The 15,319-nt window shown below is 37.6% G+C and overlaps 1 long non-coding RNA gene across 1 annotated transcript in view; it reads left to right on the top strand.

Moving 5' to 3' along the window:
• Positions 1-15,319, top strand: part of LOC117097547 — a 66,776-nt gene that overhangs the window by 1,568 nt on the left and 49,889 nt on the right. The window lies entirely within an intron of this gene.

Below are 15,319 nucleotides of genomic sequence, written 5' to 3'. Positions count from 1 at the left end.
CCGTCTCGGCCTCCCAAAGTGCTGGGATTACAGGCTTGAGCCATCGCGCCCGGCCAGAAAAAACATAGAATTTTTAAATCATTTTGTTGCTTTTGAATTACATAGGACAAAACAATAGTTTTAAGTAAAAAAATTATGTCAGCATATTACTTAAGATCACTTTATGTAATTAATTTGTATAATATTTAAAGTCTATTATCTTACATGTAACTTAAATAAAATTATTGACTTTAACGTCACAAAAATATCTGAACAGACTTTCACCGAATTTGGAGAACGTGTTTTGGATTGACTTAATTAAAATGCAAACTACGCAACATTACAGAATTCACTGGAGCACCCTGATGGGCACCTCAGGGAGATGGGCAATCATCCCTGAAACTGAAGTATCCACATTAGAAACTGTTAACTGCTTATGGAGGAAAATACACCATACATATTACCACATGGTGAACAGAAAAGAAACACAGTATCAAGTACGAGTTCCAAATCAAAATTCACCAAGCAGATGCTACAAATTTTAGGTGCTGATGAGTCACTGTGCTATATTCTGCATGGGCAACTCTATAGAGTATGTTCCAGGGTTAGAACCACCAAGGACTTATTTAAATAAATAAATGATGGTTCATACATCTTTCAAGAGGTATAGAATAGGCCAGTTAACTTCTTTGTACATAAACAGATGGAGATGGAATACAGAAGGGTAGAAGGATGGGAGGGAGAGGCAGAAAGAAAGAGAGATTTAGGCTTTTCCCATTTTAAAGGTGATAGTCCCTTTCATTTAAATATGTAAATAAAAGAAAATGTATTTATAAATTTCTTTTGTTTGGTCTTATACCAAATGCATATTAATATTTTCATTGATATTTTAACAATGTGTTGTGGAATCAAAAATGGACCAAAACTAACTTTATGATCTGATGTTTGTAATTCTTACATTTTTATACCTTAAAATATCAATTGGATTATTTAGATACTCTTCATTTTTTTGATTCTTAATGGTAATTAAAAAGTTTACACTACTATGTGTAGACGATTCTCCAAAATAACACATTGTTGCTATGAATAGTTTAGTCCCAGTAAATAAAATGTAAATTGAATATAATTTAACATTTCACTTTCTGTTATAAATTGGTTTTTAATGTATTAGTGGTAATCATGCTGCCTCATATAACGAGATAAATGTAAATTATGGATCTGGTGAGGCAGATGAATATAAATTATGGATCTGGTGAGGCAGATGAATATAAATTATGGATCTGGTGAGGCAGATGTGCAGAAATTACTTCATAACAGTCAAAACAATCAAGGTGTTCGGCATCACTGTGTTGGGTAGTTAACAAAATGAGTAACTGAATCATAAAATTTATCTGGTTTTCATTAATTGGCATGCATACTCACTTGATGTGCTCCAGTGGGCTCTAAACAGTGCAGCTATTAAGTGGAAATTTTTAATACTTTTATTTTGTATAATGCTCTTTTAAATGGAAAGAGAAATATTTGCCATTTTTGCCTTATAAAGACAAGAATTCTCTTGAGCACAATCATAAACCCTAGATGTACAATATCACTAGTGAGAAAGTACAGTTTGGCAATAATTTTCAAATGGTATGTTGAGACATGTCAGTGGGTTACAAGATCAAATTACAGATTTGTAAAAGAGCAACTTTTATAACAGAGTAGGATGGAAGGAAATGAATCAAATAGAACACAGTAACAACACCAAAGTGTACTCTACAGAGGAAGCATTGTTTCGTGAAACTTGTCTTCTGTATGTTTCTGTGAGTATACACACTGGGTCATAATACAAAATGTATTTATTTCTGTGGATTATAATTTTTAAAAGTTGAAGTAAAGGATATCAGAAAATATGGGAAAATAAAATGGGGGAAAATGAAAGGGATCAAAAAGGAAATTATTTCTTTGGAAAAATTAGAATAACAAATTTGTAAAATGTATATACTAACCAATAAAATTGGCTTAGAAATGTAATATAGACCATCAAGCTGTACTCTCAAACCTCACATTAAAAACTGTGGCTTAATGAAGACTCCGCAATTGTGATGGCTCTGACTCTACTGGATAGTAAGGGCTTCAGTTGAATCAGAAAACTTGTCACTGAAAAGAACAGAAAAAATGTGGTAACAGTAAAGAAGAGTCATGGGAGAACAAAGTTATTGAAGGAATAATGGAACAGGAGTATAATGGAAACTAAAGACAACCAGATCCAGCACAGTAAAATTAGGATTTCTCTTTTTGAATTAAAACATTGCCAAAATCTCATTTCCTCAGCAGACTCTGAAGAGTAGAGCCCCCATAAAAGAATTTTTTAAAAGGCAAATAAAATACAAAGAAAGATTTGTTCAGATCAGCCTTTAGGTTAAGAATAAACCATTTCTTAAGATCCATTTGTAAAAATCATATTCAGACATAAACTAACAAAAATGTATGCAGCAATTGTAGTAGCTCATGCATAATTATAATACTGGATAAAATAATATACTATTTTGCATGGGTTCTTTAAAAAATCCTTTTTAAGGTAAAAGAAAGGTACATTTACTGAATGTGTTGCACTGCAAGACAACTGCCTGAAATCTATTCTCTTTACTTCCGGAAAGAGTTCCTTACATTTTCTTAGGGACCTATTCCTTTCACCATCCCTATGCCAGAACTGGGTGCTATCAATTCAATAAGTGAATTCCATTTCGCTTCCTGCCTACAATGCTTGAGATGATAAGGAATCTAATCAGAGCCAGTGAGTTTTTAGTAAGGCTTATTTGAAATGATGCACCCCTCTCCTGAGCTAAAGCATAGTGTGCATAAGGATGTGATAGTTGGAACTGTTGTATCTGATTTGCTACTAAGTAGGGACAGCCCAGATCTGCCAAGCGACCAAGGGATGCATCCTGAGGATGAAGATGACGTTGCAAAAGGCAGAATGGAGAAACTACATCTCCGGTAAGACCTCATCTGAAGCCTGTCATAACTCTGCCCTTTTCACCTATGTGCACCAGAATAGTTATTTTGTTGTTAAAGCCAATATTGGAGTTTCCTCTCATCTGCAATATTCGGTTCTAATGGATAGATCTGTGAGCCATGTGCCAGACCCTGTACTCTGCCTAACAGACACAGTTTCCTAGTAAATGCCCTCAACAGTCCTTTGTGACAGCACTGTTGTCATCCCCATTTTAGATATGAAAAAACAGAGGCTTAAAACAATTAAATGGCTTGCCCTAAGTCACCAAGCCAGAGGTCCTGAAACCATACATTTTAAATTTAAAACATTCTCATTAGGTTCAATATGTTCCAAAAGTAAAATCCTATATTACTTTTCTAACATTTCAATTATTTTAAAAACTAGAACTTGAAGGATAAAGGTTAAGTAGTGATTGGGAGCCCAGTGCTATTCTCATTGAGAAGAGAGGCAAACAACATTCCTGACCTTTCTTTCCACATACATTCAGTTAAATCCTAAAATATACAGGCACTCTTGAGACAAGAAGTATATCTTGTCCACAGTTCTTTAGTTCATAAGCAAAATCCTCAAACCAGGCAAAGCAACACAAATGTGTTTATTATCAAAATATCAGGATTTTTCGTGGAACCCAAAGGAAAAACAGAGAAGCCTGAGACTGTAAGGACATGCAATCAAGGACTGAAACTATCAGGGCTCGTGGCAGCTATTCTGCCTCCATCTTTGCTTCTTTCCCACTGTGTTTCTGCTTCAGTCTTCTCTCTCTCCAGATAGGATGCCTGGCTTTGGCTTCATGGAAATAGACAACCTCTGATTATAACAGTTATTTTCAAGGGGCCTATGGAGAAGAAACAGCTGCTCTTTATTCAAATTTTAAATTCCCTAAGAAGGAAGCATGACTGGCTGGACATGAATCAAGTGTTGACCTCTTGTGATCCAAGCGCTATTGCAGGATCAGGTGGTACGAATAATCACTCTCAAGTGGCTGAGAGGTGAGGTGATCCTAGAGAGGAGGAGATTGGCTACACAGAAATCCAAAAACTGTTTGACTATAGGATTAGCAGTAAAACGAACCAAGACAAAGTCAGAGCTAAATTCAGGATGCATAGAAGTTCAGGGGAGAAGGAATTCTGTGGGGCTGTCAGGTGAGGGTTTGAGTCCCCAGGGAAACTTGAACTTGGTCATTAAGAGATTTAGGAAGAAGAAGGGAAGGTAATCCAAATAGGGAAATCTGAAACCTGAACAACAGAACGTGATCTGATGAATGAATGAATCATTTTTTAAATAAAATATGCAACAACAGAAACAGTCATTGAAAAAAAAATGAACTGACATTTTGAAAGTAGAGCTTTTTTGATATCCCTAAAGAGGTAGTAAGAATTATGTGGTGTCTCTTCGAATTCTTCCAAAAAGACAGACAATAAATGAATTTCTTGACTAAGTATGGTTTTGAAGTGAAAGCTTTATCACCACAACTAAAAAATATTAGTCATTGATTAATGATAATGAGTTTTTAAAATCTTTCTTCTTTCTTCCCCTGCTTCTAAACAACCCCATCTGCCTGATAAATCGATATAAATTTCTCCATAATTTAAAGGCTTAGTGTTTACTCAGAATGTTTGCTTTGTGTGTCTATTGCAGTCCACATAGTGCAAATATGAAAAAATATCTAATTTTCTTAATGGAAAGTCTATAATTGATTCAATCTAATGTATTTCTGAAAGATTAATAAAGCTACTTCTCCTCATGGCAATAAGACAAACATTAAACAAAAACTTCTCTCAGGAGTGAATGGCAACCCCAGTGACCTCCTTCTCATGATCGGCAAACACTTTATAAACACATCCAAGTGGGATGTGATGGTTGGATCCACTGTCATCTCTCTTGAACTAAACTAGATTGCTTTCCTACTCAAGTGGAATAAAAATGTAAAACTCAAATAATGACCTTTATTTATGCTTTCTAGATCAAACATTAGGATTCTCAGAAATTATTTTTCAATTAATTCTAAAACAAGGTTATTAATATTAGTAGCTTGATAAATTATAAAATGCCTCTTGCTTTTCCTCTGTCTTCTCCCTTTTTCTTTGCCTTTCCATTATGTCACTCTCTTGTTTTAAAAAAATATATCTAATCTTGGTGAATGCCTGGTTGAGATCAATAGACATGGCTATGAAAAATGAGAACAAGAAAAGTTATCACTCATCTTTCATGTGGCACCTAAGTTTGAGAGCCTCCTATATGTAATGCACTGATTAGGTGCTGGAGACACAATGTTGAATAATTAAGACAGAATCCCTTGTCTCTTCTCTTCCTCTGGGATAGGCAGGTAAGTCGAGCAATAAATAAAATAAAACTTTGTTGGGAGTACTATAAAGGAAACAAGGGACTAAAACAGAGAGAAATGGGGAAACCAACTTTAGAATGTATGCTCAGGAAAGCCTTTTCTCATTTTAGGTGATACTTAAATAGTATCTCATTTTAGACATCATTTGGGTGATACCTAAAATGAGAAGAAGCCAAGTATCTGAAAAGCATGTTCATGCGTTTGGGCAAGGCAGGGTGTCACTCCTCAGAAGGCAGTTTGAGCAGAACCAGAACACAGAGACTCCAAACTGGGACAGGATAGATGTCTTCTAGGAAGCAGAAGAAGATCAGTGTGGCCAGAGGTTAACAAGCCAGTGGAAGGATGGCATGAACTGAGTTGGACAGAGGTTCAGGACCACTTCATGCAGGGTTTTATGTATTATGGGGATGAATTTGGGTATTGGTTTTAAGAGTAGTGAGAAGCCACTGAAAAGCTTTAATCACAGGGCCTGATTCAGTTTCTTTTGCTGCTACCTGAATAGAGGATTGGAAGGGCACGAGAGCAAAAGCAGAAAGACCCCCAAAGTAATTGTGGCAAAAAGATGATAGTGGCCTGGACTACCGTGTGTTTGCAGAAACATAGAGAAAAGATACATTAAAGAATATTTTGAAGACAGAGCTAGACTTAAGATGGATTGGGTGCAGGGGAGGCATCTGAGGAATAGGCAAGGAAGGAGATTTCAAGGACAACTTTTAGATTTCGGGACTTGAAAGATCATGCAGATGATGACGATGTTATTTATAAGACTAAGGAAAACTAGGGAGGTGAGAGGAGAGTAACAACTATAGGATGCTTTGGCTACAGAAAATCCAGGCTTAATTGCTTTAAATCTTATGAAAATGTGTCATCTAACATAACTAAGAGGTACACAGTACGGCAGGATCCAAGTGCTGGACTTTAGGGCTCTGAGTCCACTGCTCTGTGGTTCTCTTAACTCTGCCCTGTTCCTTATGGGTCTATCCTCAGGCACAACAGCTGCAACAGTTTCAAGTATCAGTACATTTTTAGACAGAAGTGGCCATCTTGACCACTGTCTCCTTCCTACAAGTGAAGAAAGATTTTCTAAAAGTTTTGCAGAAGTCCGTACTCAGTTCTTATCAGCAGAATATAACTACCCCCAACCAACAGTATGCAGGAAAAAGGAGATCTTCATATTTTCTAGTATCAATAAGGATATTTTTCCCAAACTAAAGATAGAATTCTCTTCCCAAAATATGTTAGGAAATTGCAAACAATAAGATAAAATCAGGATTTAGGTATTTACCCTAATGTATTCAAAGTGTATATCCACTCAAAAACCTGCACACAGATGTTTATAGCAGCATTATTAATAATTGCCAAAAATTGAGAGCATCCAAGATGTCCTTCAATAGGTGAATGGATAAACAAACAGTGGTATATCCATATAATGGAATATTATTCAGTGATAAAAAGAAATAAGCTATCATGTAATGAGAAGACATGGAGGAAACCTAAACGTACATGTCTCCTTTTTTTAACCATCTAACCTAAAATGTGATATAGGCTTCGAAGTGAAAGAAGCCATTCTGAAAAGACAACATACTGTATGATTGTAACCATATGACATTCTGGAAAAGGGCAAAGCTATAAAGACAGTAAAAGGAACAGTGGTTTCCAAGGGGCCAGAGGGGAGGAAGGGGGAGAAATTAGTAGGCAGAGTACAGAGGATTTTTTGGGGCAGTGAAACTATTCTGCGTGATACTGTCATGGTGGATACATGATATTATGCATTGGTCAACAACCACTCTGTACAACACAAACAGTGAAACTTAATGTAAACTATGAACTTTCGTTAATCATAATTTATCAATATTGGTTCATCAGTTGTTATAAATGTACTGCACTAATGTAAGTTAATACTGTAACAGAGGAAACTGTAGGGGTTGGCAGTGGAAAGGAGTTTATGGCTTTTGCTCAATTTGTCTGTAAACCTACAATTTTTTCTGAGACAGAGTCTCACTCTGCCACCCATGCTGGAGTGCAGTCATGCAATCTTGGCTCACCGCAACCTCTGCCTCCCAGGTTCAAGTGATTATCATGCCTCAGCTTTCCTAGTGGTTGGGACTACAGGTGTGTGCCACCACACCTGACTAATTTTTGTAAAGTTCCACCATGTTGGCTAGGCTGGTCTCGAACTCCTGTCCTCAAGTGATCCACCCACCTTGGCCTGCCAAAGTGCTGAGATTACAAGCATGAGCCACCATGCCCAGTCCCTACAATTACTTTTTAAAAATGGTCTATTAAAATAAAATCAGGACTCTGCCAACCAGAAATACAGGATAAACAGAGCTGCATAGGTGACTAATGATGTCTACAATGGGTGAGGGAAATAACTAGATTCTTTTTAAACATCTTGAATTTGTGATGTGAAGTATCATATCGAATGTGTCAGGTAGGCAGTCAGATGTGTGGATCTGACACTCAAAGGATAGGCCTGAGCAAGAGAGATGAATTTTGAAGGCAAGGCGTCAAAAATTCATGGCAATTAGTAAGACCTCTGTATTATTCCATTCTCATGCTGCTATGAAGAAATAACTGAGACTGGGTAATTTATAAATGAAAGAGGTTTAATTGACTCACAGTTTCTTATGACTGGGGGGGGCCTCAGGAAACTTATAATCATGGCAGAAGGCACCTCTTCACAGGGATGCAGGAGAGAGAATGAGTGCAAGCAGGGCAAATGCCAGACACTTATAAAACCATCAGATTCAAACAAGACTCACTCATTATCACGAAAACAGCATGGGGGAAACTGCCCCCATGATCCAATTACCTCTACCTGGTGCCACCCATGACACGTGGGGATTATTACAATTCAAGGTGAGATTTGGGTGGGGACACAGAGCCAAACCATATTAACCTTCTAGGGAGAGAGAGAAAAATAGAGGGTTCCAGGAGCAGGTATGAGAAACTGTGGCGGGAGAATAGGGTCTGGAGGCAGGGAACCCAGGCTGATTCACACTGACTACCTAGAACTGAATCAAAAGGAAAACCCCACCTCTGCACACCCAAGTAACAAAAGAATCAGAGCTTACCCCCTTTGCAACTCTCTCCCACCACCTTTTTTCTGCCTTGCAGATGAAAAATGAAAGTACCTCTGATTGGTCCCTTCCTGCAACCAATCAGACTGGTCATAGGCCAAGTCTTCATGTGTAACTTTGTAACTTCACTTCAGCCTCTGATTTGGTCACCTTCTGCAACCAATCAGACTGGTTGCAGGCCACTACTTCATTTACATAGGGTGTAAACCAAGTAACCAATGGGAAACTTCTAGAGGGTATTTAAACCCCAGAAAATTCTGTAACAGGCTCTCTTGAGGTGCTTGCTCAAGCCCACTCCCATTCTGTGGAATTTTTGTTTCAATAAATCTGTGCTTTTCTTATGTTGCTTTGTGCATTTTGTCCAATTCTTTGTTCAAAACACCAAAAACCTGAACACCTTCTACCAGTAACAGAACTACCACATTCAGAAGTTGAACTTGAAGGTGATGTCAATGAAGGAGAATGAGAAAGAGCAGACAATGAGATTTTAGGAAAATGTGATGTCAAGAAAGCTAAGAGACGAGAGTGTTTCAGGACACAGGGAGAGTCAAATCTTATGTTATTTCTGTTTAGTGTTTTAGTTCTATTAAACTCACCATAATTGCTTGTCGCTGGGGGTTTTTTGTTTTTGTTTTTGGGTTTTGTTTGTTTGCTTGTTTTTGTGGACAATACCTATTTTGGTTTAACACCTTGTTTGCTTACTATCCTTTCTTGAATTCCACGCCTTCCATCTGGCTTATTTTTTTGTTTGTTTGTTTTTTGCTGAGGAATTAGATAAATAACTCATTTAGTGAGGGTGAACTTCTTGGTTTGTAAGTGTCAGAAAATATGTTTGTTCAGCTCTTAATCTTGAGTGATTGTTTTGGGTATAAAATTCTAGGTGGACATTTTCCCTCAGCATTTGATGATACAATTACATTGTCTTTCTACATCAATCAATGCTAATAAAAAATCTACTTTTATTTTGATTAGTATCTTTATAGGTTTTCTTTCTTTTCTATGGTAGTTTTTAAGAGTTTCTCTTTGTTTATGATAATCTGCAATTTCATTACGATGTATTTAGGTAAAGATTTTGGTTTTGCACTATTCAGAACTTAACATACATTTTTCAAGATTTAAGTCTTGCAATTTGAGAAAATTTTCTAACATATCTCTTTAAATATTGTCTCTTCCAAGTTTTTTTATTCTCAGTTGAATCTTAGTTAACTTAAATTGGAGCTTCTCATTTTATCTTCCATGTGTCAACCTGTCTTTCATACTTCCCGAGACAGATCCAGGTTTTTTGGGACCTGCAGTTTAGACAATCTGGGAGTCTTTAAACTTAGATTCCCAGAAAAAATCTGGGAAAGAATACAAAAGTACAAGTAGAAAATTAGATATGAAGTACATATTTCTTTAGAATGACGAAAGTAAATCACACAAATTAGACATTGAAACAAAACAAATTCTACAAACATAATAAACTCCAGAAAAATATTGTAATATATATATTAACTACTAGAATACCTCCATAATTATTTTATTGTTCTCTATCTTTGGGTGCATATTTTTCTGTGACAATAATTATGTAACATATTTTTCAATTGAGGGAATGAAAAATATTTAATTTCTCCTCTAGCTTGGTTATTATTGACAGCTGTTTTAGTGCCACAAGTCATCATTGGTCAAAAAATGTGCATGGACTCTTCAATGTTATCTAACATACAAAAAGTATGACAGAAGCCAAGTGGAATGAAAAAATTCTGCAGTCTTCATCAATTGCAGTTAAAAATCTCACTTTGCAAATTTTTTTAGCAACATATAACAATATAAACACACTACTAAGGAGGAGCATAAGCTGAAGGGTCTATGCAATTGAGGGGCCTAGAGCTTAAGCACCATTACTTCATTATAAATTTGGTAAATCAGTCTCTGTGTATTCCCTTCCTTCCTTCCTTCCTTCCTTCCTTCCTTCCTTCCTTCCTTCCTTTCTTTCTTTCTTTCTTCTTTCTTTCTTTCTGCTGTATTCTTGTTTCTGCAATGCTATTTTGCATTTCATTAATTCTCTTTTCAATGAAGTTAGTCTACCATTTAGCCCATCTATTGACTTTTTCATTTCAATGACTTTCTCTCTGAAATCTTTTTTTCTTTTTCATGCCTTTCTATAATTTTCAAAAAAAATCTATTATTCAGTTTATTCTTCATAAGTATCTAAACATTTTAAAGATTCCGATATTTTAATTTATGCTAAGTTGCCCTATTATCTGTAATTCCAGTCATTGGAATGCTTCTAATCATTATAGAGGCAAACAATCACAGGGTGGTAGAATGCCTTGGTGTTTTGTAATTTTTGATTGTATGCTAATTACAATGACAGTCTTTCATGTGCCCTGGCTTATGAAGGCATCTCCATAGAGTACTTTTCTGTTTATCTTTATGAATACAGCCCAGGTCTGATACTTTGTCATATATAAGGCCTGCACTAGTATTAAAATCCCATCCCCTTGTTGAAAAACAGATGTAAGATAATTTGCTTATTCAGGAAATAGCAGATTTAGGAGGATAAATATTGTTATTTTTCTATGGAAAGAGGTAGAAGTTGATACCACTCACCAACACAAACATACATACAACTGGAAAGATGGTCACTAGCAGCTCCCATTATCACTTTCCAACAGCTTTATGACTGGAGAGGGAAATAAACTTCTATCTTCCAGTTTCAGTTTGCAAATTCCAGTGTACAATGCTCCTCTTCAACGTGGTGTTCAGAACAAAATGGCCCGATGTGAGCCAAACATCGTTAAAAAATACTAACTCTTATACCTTTGAGACTGACATTCTAATTCTGTTTACATGATTGCAGAGTTTTCTTGCAGCTATTGGCTGATGTTGTTTTTAATCACCTGTTATTTCTCACACGTGGACACAAGTACTCAACATAGGAATCCTCCATTCTGTAATTGTATGATTAATTTTTTACATCTAAATTTAGGGATTATATGTATCCCTTTTACATTTAATCTTACAACTTTCCCCACATAATATCCAAGGTTTTTTTTAGAATATTTATTCTACCATCTGGGTGAACAGATGGATGGATGGATAAAACATCTAACATTACTCCACTCAGTAGAGCTGACTGTTTTACAGTCAGCAGTGCTGTTCTAAAACTATTTCAAGCTCTGGATCCTGCTTCTATTATTTCCCTATCATTGCCCCACTTTCTCACTTTTTTTTGGATATTGCAAGCAGCCACCACTAGCAGCCAAGGAAATTGCAACTGAAGAGAAAAGCTTATCATGAAGAAATAGTAATTTATGAAGTGGTACCCCAGTGGCCTGGATTATTAAAGGCTCCCAATGAGCCTAGCTCCCTTTGGAGGAGCAGTTTATGCAGCAGGAGAAGCTGATTCCACACATTTCTGATTCTGTACCCCCTCCTGGTATTGGGTATGCTATCACCAACTCTGCTAAGTGATCAAGTTTCATGGCACATGTAATGATGGCACAGCGGGACTTCAGTAAACAACAAAAATTAAGAGGTAGCTAGGGAAAGCAAACAGTTATGGAAGAGAAGACTTAAGGGTGGGGAGAGGTGGCTCCTAAGGCAGAAAATTATTCCTGTTTCAGACGAGTCTAGGGAAACATAAATACGGTAGTCTATTGTACAGCTGCCCAATCGGAATGGATTTTGGCCACTATCAGCCTGGAAACGTTTGTAACAAGCAATTGTAAGAGTTATTTGGCTGATTATTAGTGACTGAAGCCATTCTGTCATTCTATGCTAAATAATAATAGTAATAATCATAATAATAATTTCAAATTCTTTCATACAATGGTCTTTTAAAAACTCAGTACACTCTAATTCCTAGCAAAATATTATTTGATAAGGGATATGGCATCATATTGCTAATCTCTCAAAAGCTCTTGAGGGATATCATATTATCCCATTGAATATCTCTGACTATAGTATTGGTTAAATGAATGATCTCCCTGTAGATGAGTCTAACAGACATAAAAGGCTTGATTCTTTTATTAAATGATGTTTTCCTCAAAACTATGAAGTCCTCTGTGTGTATATTTAAACCCTAGAATTTTTCCCCTTATATAACTCCCCTAAAGAAGAAGTCTATAAACCTATCAGAGTTCTCTTTTGGGGGGTCTTCACTCGTGTTAATGTCTCTGCCATGCCTCCAAAAGCTCCCTTTCACATTCCAAACTTTCCTTTCATTGTATCTTCATTTTATATTGACTTATTCATAGAAGGAAAATCTGTTTCTTGGTTTTCTGGTGGTGCTAACCCCTATTTTATTTCAGTAAAGTGAATATTTACAATGAGACATTATAATAGATTTTTAAATGCTGACACCACCACAAATATAAAATCCAGAAAATAACAAAAGAATTAACTGCTTGGCAATCACCATATTCCTTTTGTTGTTGTTGTTGTTACCTACATTTTGTTTTTTGTTTTTTGTTTTTTTTTTTTGGTTTGTTTTTTGGTTTTTTTGTTTGTTTGTTTGTTTTGTAAAATACATGTAGCAGAAAATGTAACACTTTAAAATGCTAAAGATTAGCATTTGTGATTCACTATATGCTGCTGATTGTTCTGAAAAGCTCCTTCATGGGTCCTATTTCATGTTTGAAAGATGCTAGCAAAAATCCCTCTTAAGCAAAGAGGAAATTGCTTCTTCTGCCTTGATTCTGGATTGTCTTCTTCATCCTCTTCAGGAATAGAGAAAGCAAGGAGGCAAGTCAGTGAATCCCAGTTCCCAGGTAGCTGTCAGCTGCAGCCCTGACAAAGCCTCTGCAATGTCTTTCCTAGGGTGCTTAGCTGAGCAGTGCCTGAGCTGTGCGGCCCTCCCCTGGCAGCAAACGTCTGCATGTGCCGATTTCTTGTCAGGGTAATGATTGTTCAGGGTGGTGATTTCTTGTACAGGGTCGCTGTTGTGTTTTGTGAATATGTGAGTATGTTGGAGTGGGGTGTTGGAGGAAAGATCTTCAGCTCAGCAAACAACAAATCAGCAAATCTACCAAAGTCTCAGTCTCTGCCCCAAGATAGCAAAGAAGTATAAATTCTGCTTTGATTTTAATTGACTAGAATTAGATTTAAAAAGACAGATTTCAGTTCTTCTGTGTTAAGACTAAGCGCCTTTTCATTTATGCTGCTTGTTAAGTAATATACACAGAAAATAAACACAGACAAAAACTATGCTGACCTAAATAACTATTTGCCTTGTCTTCTGCAGATGTAATTTGAAAGCCTGGATAAAGAAAATAAAGTTCCTTAGGGTTTCATGTGATTACAACGGAAACACTCCAGAAAACTAAAATGGCAAATATATTTAAGGTAATTCTCAGTGAATAGACTTGGGTTGCCACAATCCATTTTATTATTGCTTTTCTAAATTGCTTTCTTGCTGTTCTCTACCAGAGCCTCAGAGATCAATCTCTAGGAACTGTTGTGAGAACTTGTCCAATGTAACGACACCTGGCACAGAGCTGTAATTGTTTTATGTGCAGGGCATGTTATGCTGTGCACTAGGTCTTTTGCTTCATTAAGAGACTTTGAGTCTTTTTTTTCTTTTCTTTTTTTTTTTTGAGATGGAGTCTCGCTCTGTCGCCTGGGCTGGAGTGCAGTGGCTTGATCTCAGCTCACTGCAAGCTCTGCCTCCCGGGTTTACGCCATTCTCCTGCCTCAGCCTCCCAAGTAGCTGGGACTACAGGCGCCCGCCACCACGCCCGGCTAGTTTTTTGTATTTTTTTTTTTTTTTTTTTTTAGTAGAGACGGGGTTTCACCGTGTTAGCCAGGATGGTCTCGATCTCCTGACCTCGTGATCCACCCGTCTTGGCCTCCCAAAGTGCTGGGATTACAGGCTTGAGCCACCGCGCCCGGCCGACTTTGAGTCTTATAGCAGGCTTTAAGCACAAAAGAGGGCACCACACAGCAAATGTTTTAGTTTCAGTAGAATTTCACCAGAAAGCAAGGAGCACATGGTCACGGGCATTTGGGAAATGAGAGGTGGTGGGGAGGCATCTGGAGCACAGTGTGAGTTATTGATTTATTGCCTCTCAGCTCCAAATCCTCCTTTCCTTCCATGGAGCTGAATTCTGTAAATACCTTCCCATCACCAGCTGGCCCAATGTTCAGCTCTGTCAGTGGAGGAGCACTGGAGGAAAGAGTGTTTTCTCTTGCTCTGCTGTGCTCACCTTGTTGGGCTCCTGCAGAGGGTCCAGTTGTTTCAACAGTGCCTAGGGGCCAGCAGCAAGTGCTCCCACCTGTGGCAGCTTCCCCAGCATACCCTTGGGTTATGAAGCGCCTCACTGTGACCAGTTTTCCAACACTCTCCTTTTGGGCAGCTTCCTAGCGGAAGGTCCACTCCAGTTCTCTGCACTCTTCCCTGAGGAAGCCTCATAATAGAGAATTCGTGAGCATGGTTTCTCCCGTAGAACAGTTTCCCCAGCTCCCCACAGTCTGTAGAGTTCTGAGGCACAGTACCTTCATGAGGACAGTTTCCCTCGAACTCCAGGGGGAAGATTTCCAGCAATTCCTACCAGAGCAGTGCCACAGTGAACTCCTCCATGCCCTTCCACAGTCCGCATCTCAACCCCTGGAGGAGCGGCCTTTTTCTTGGGTGCTCCATCCCAGCCCCAGGGCGTGGCTCTCCCTATGTCTACTGTTCTTTACTTATTTGCATTCTCCATGCTTCTATTAGCTAATTCCTCATTATTGAAATCCCCTAAATCCTCATTGCTGAAATCCCCTCTGAGTTATTTATGTTAAACTTTCCCTATTTTTATGTGGTTTCTGTCTCCTGTTGAACTGACTGATAGAACCCCTCAGTGATGAAGAAGAGAGAAGGGTTCTCAGTGCTTCACAGAAAGAAATACTGCTTTTCCCTCGAGCATTTCTGTGCCATGTACCCATCTTCTTAAC

Source organism: Trachypithecus francoisi, unplaced genomic scaffold (assembly GCF_009764315.1).
Source record: "Trachypithecus francoisi isolate TF-2019V2 unplaced genomic scaffold, Tfra_2.0 Lachesis_group15, whole genome shotgun sequence".
In the NCBI taxonomy this organism is placed as follows: Eukaryota; Metazoa; Chordata; class Mammalia; order Primates; family Cercopithecidae; genus Trachypithecus; species Trachypithecus francoisi.
Note: the sequence above shows the minus strand (reverse complement) of the source record. Positions and strands in the feature narration are given on the sequence as shown.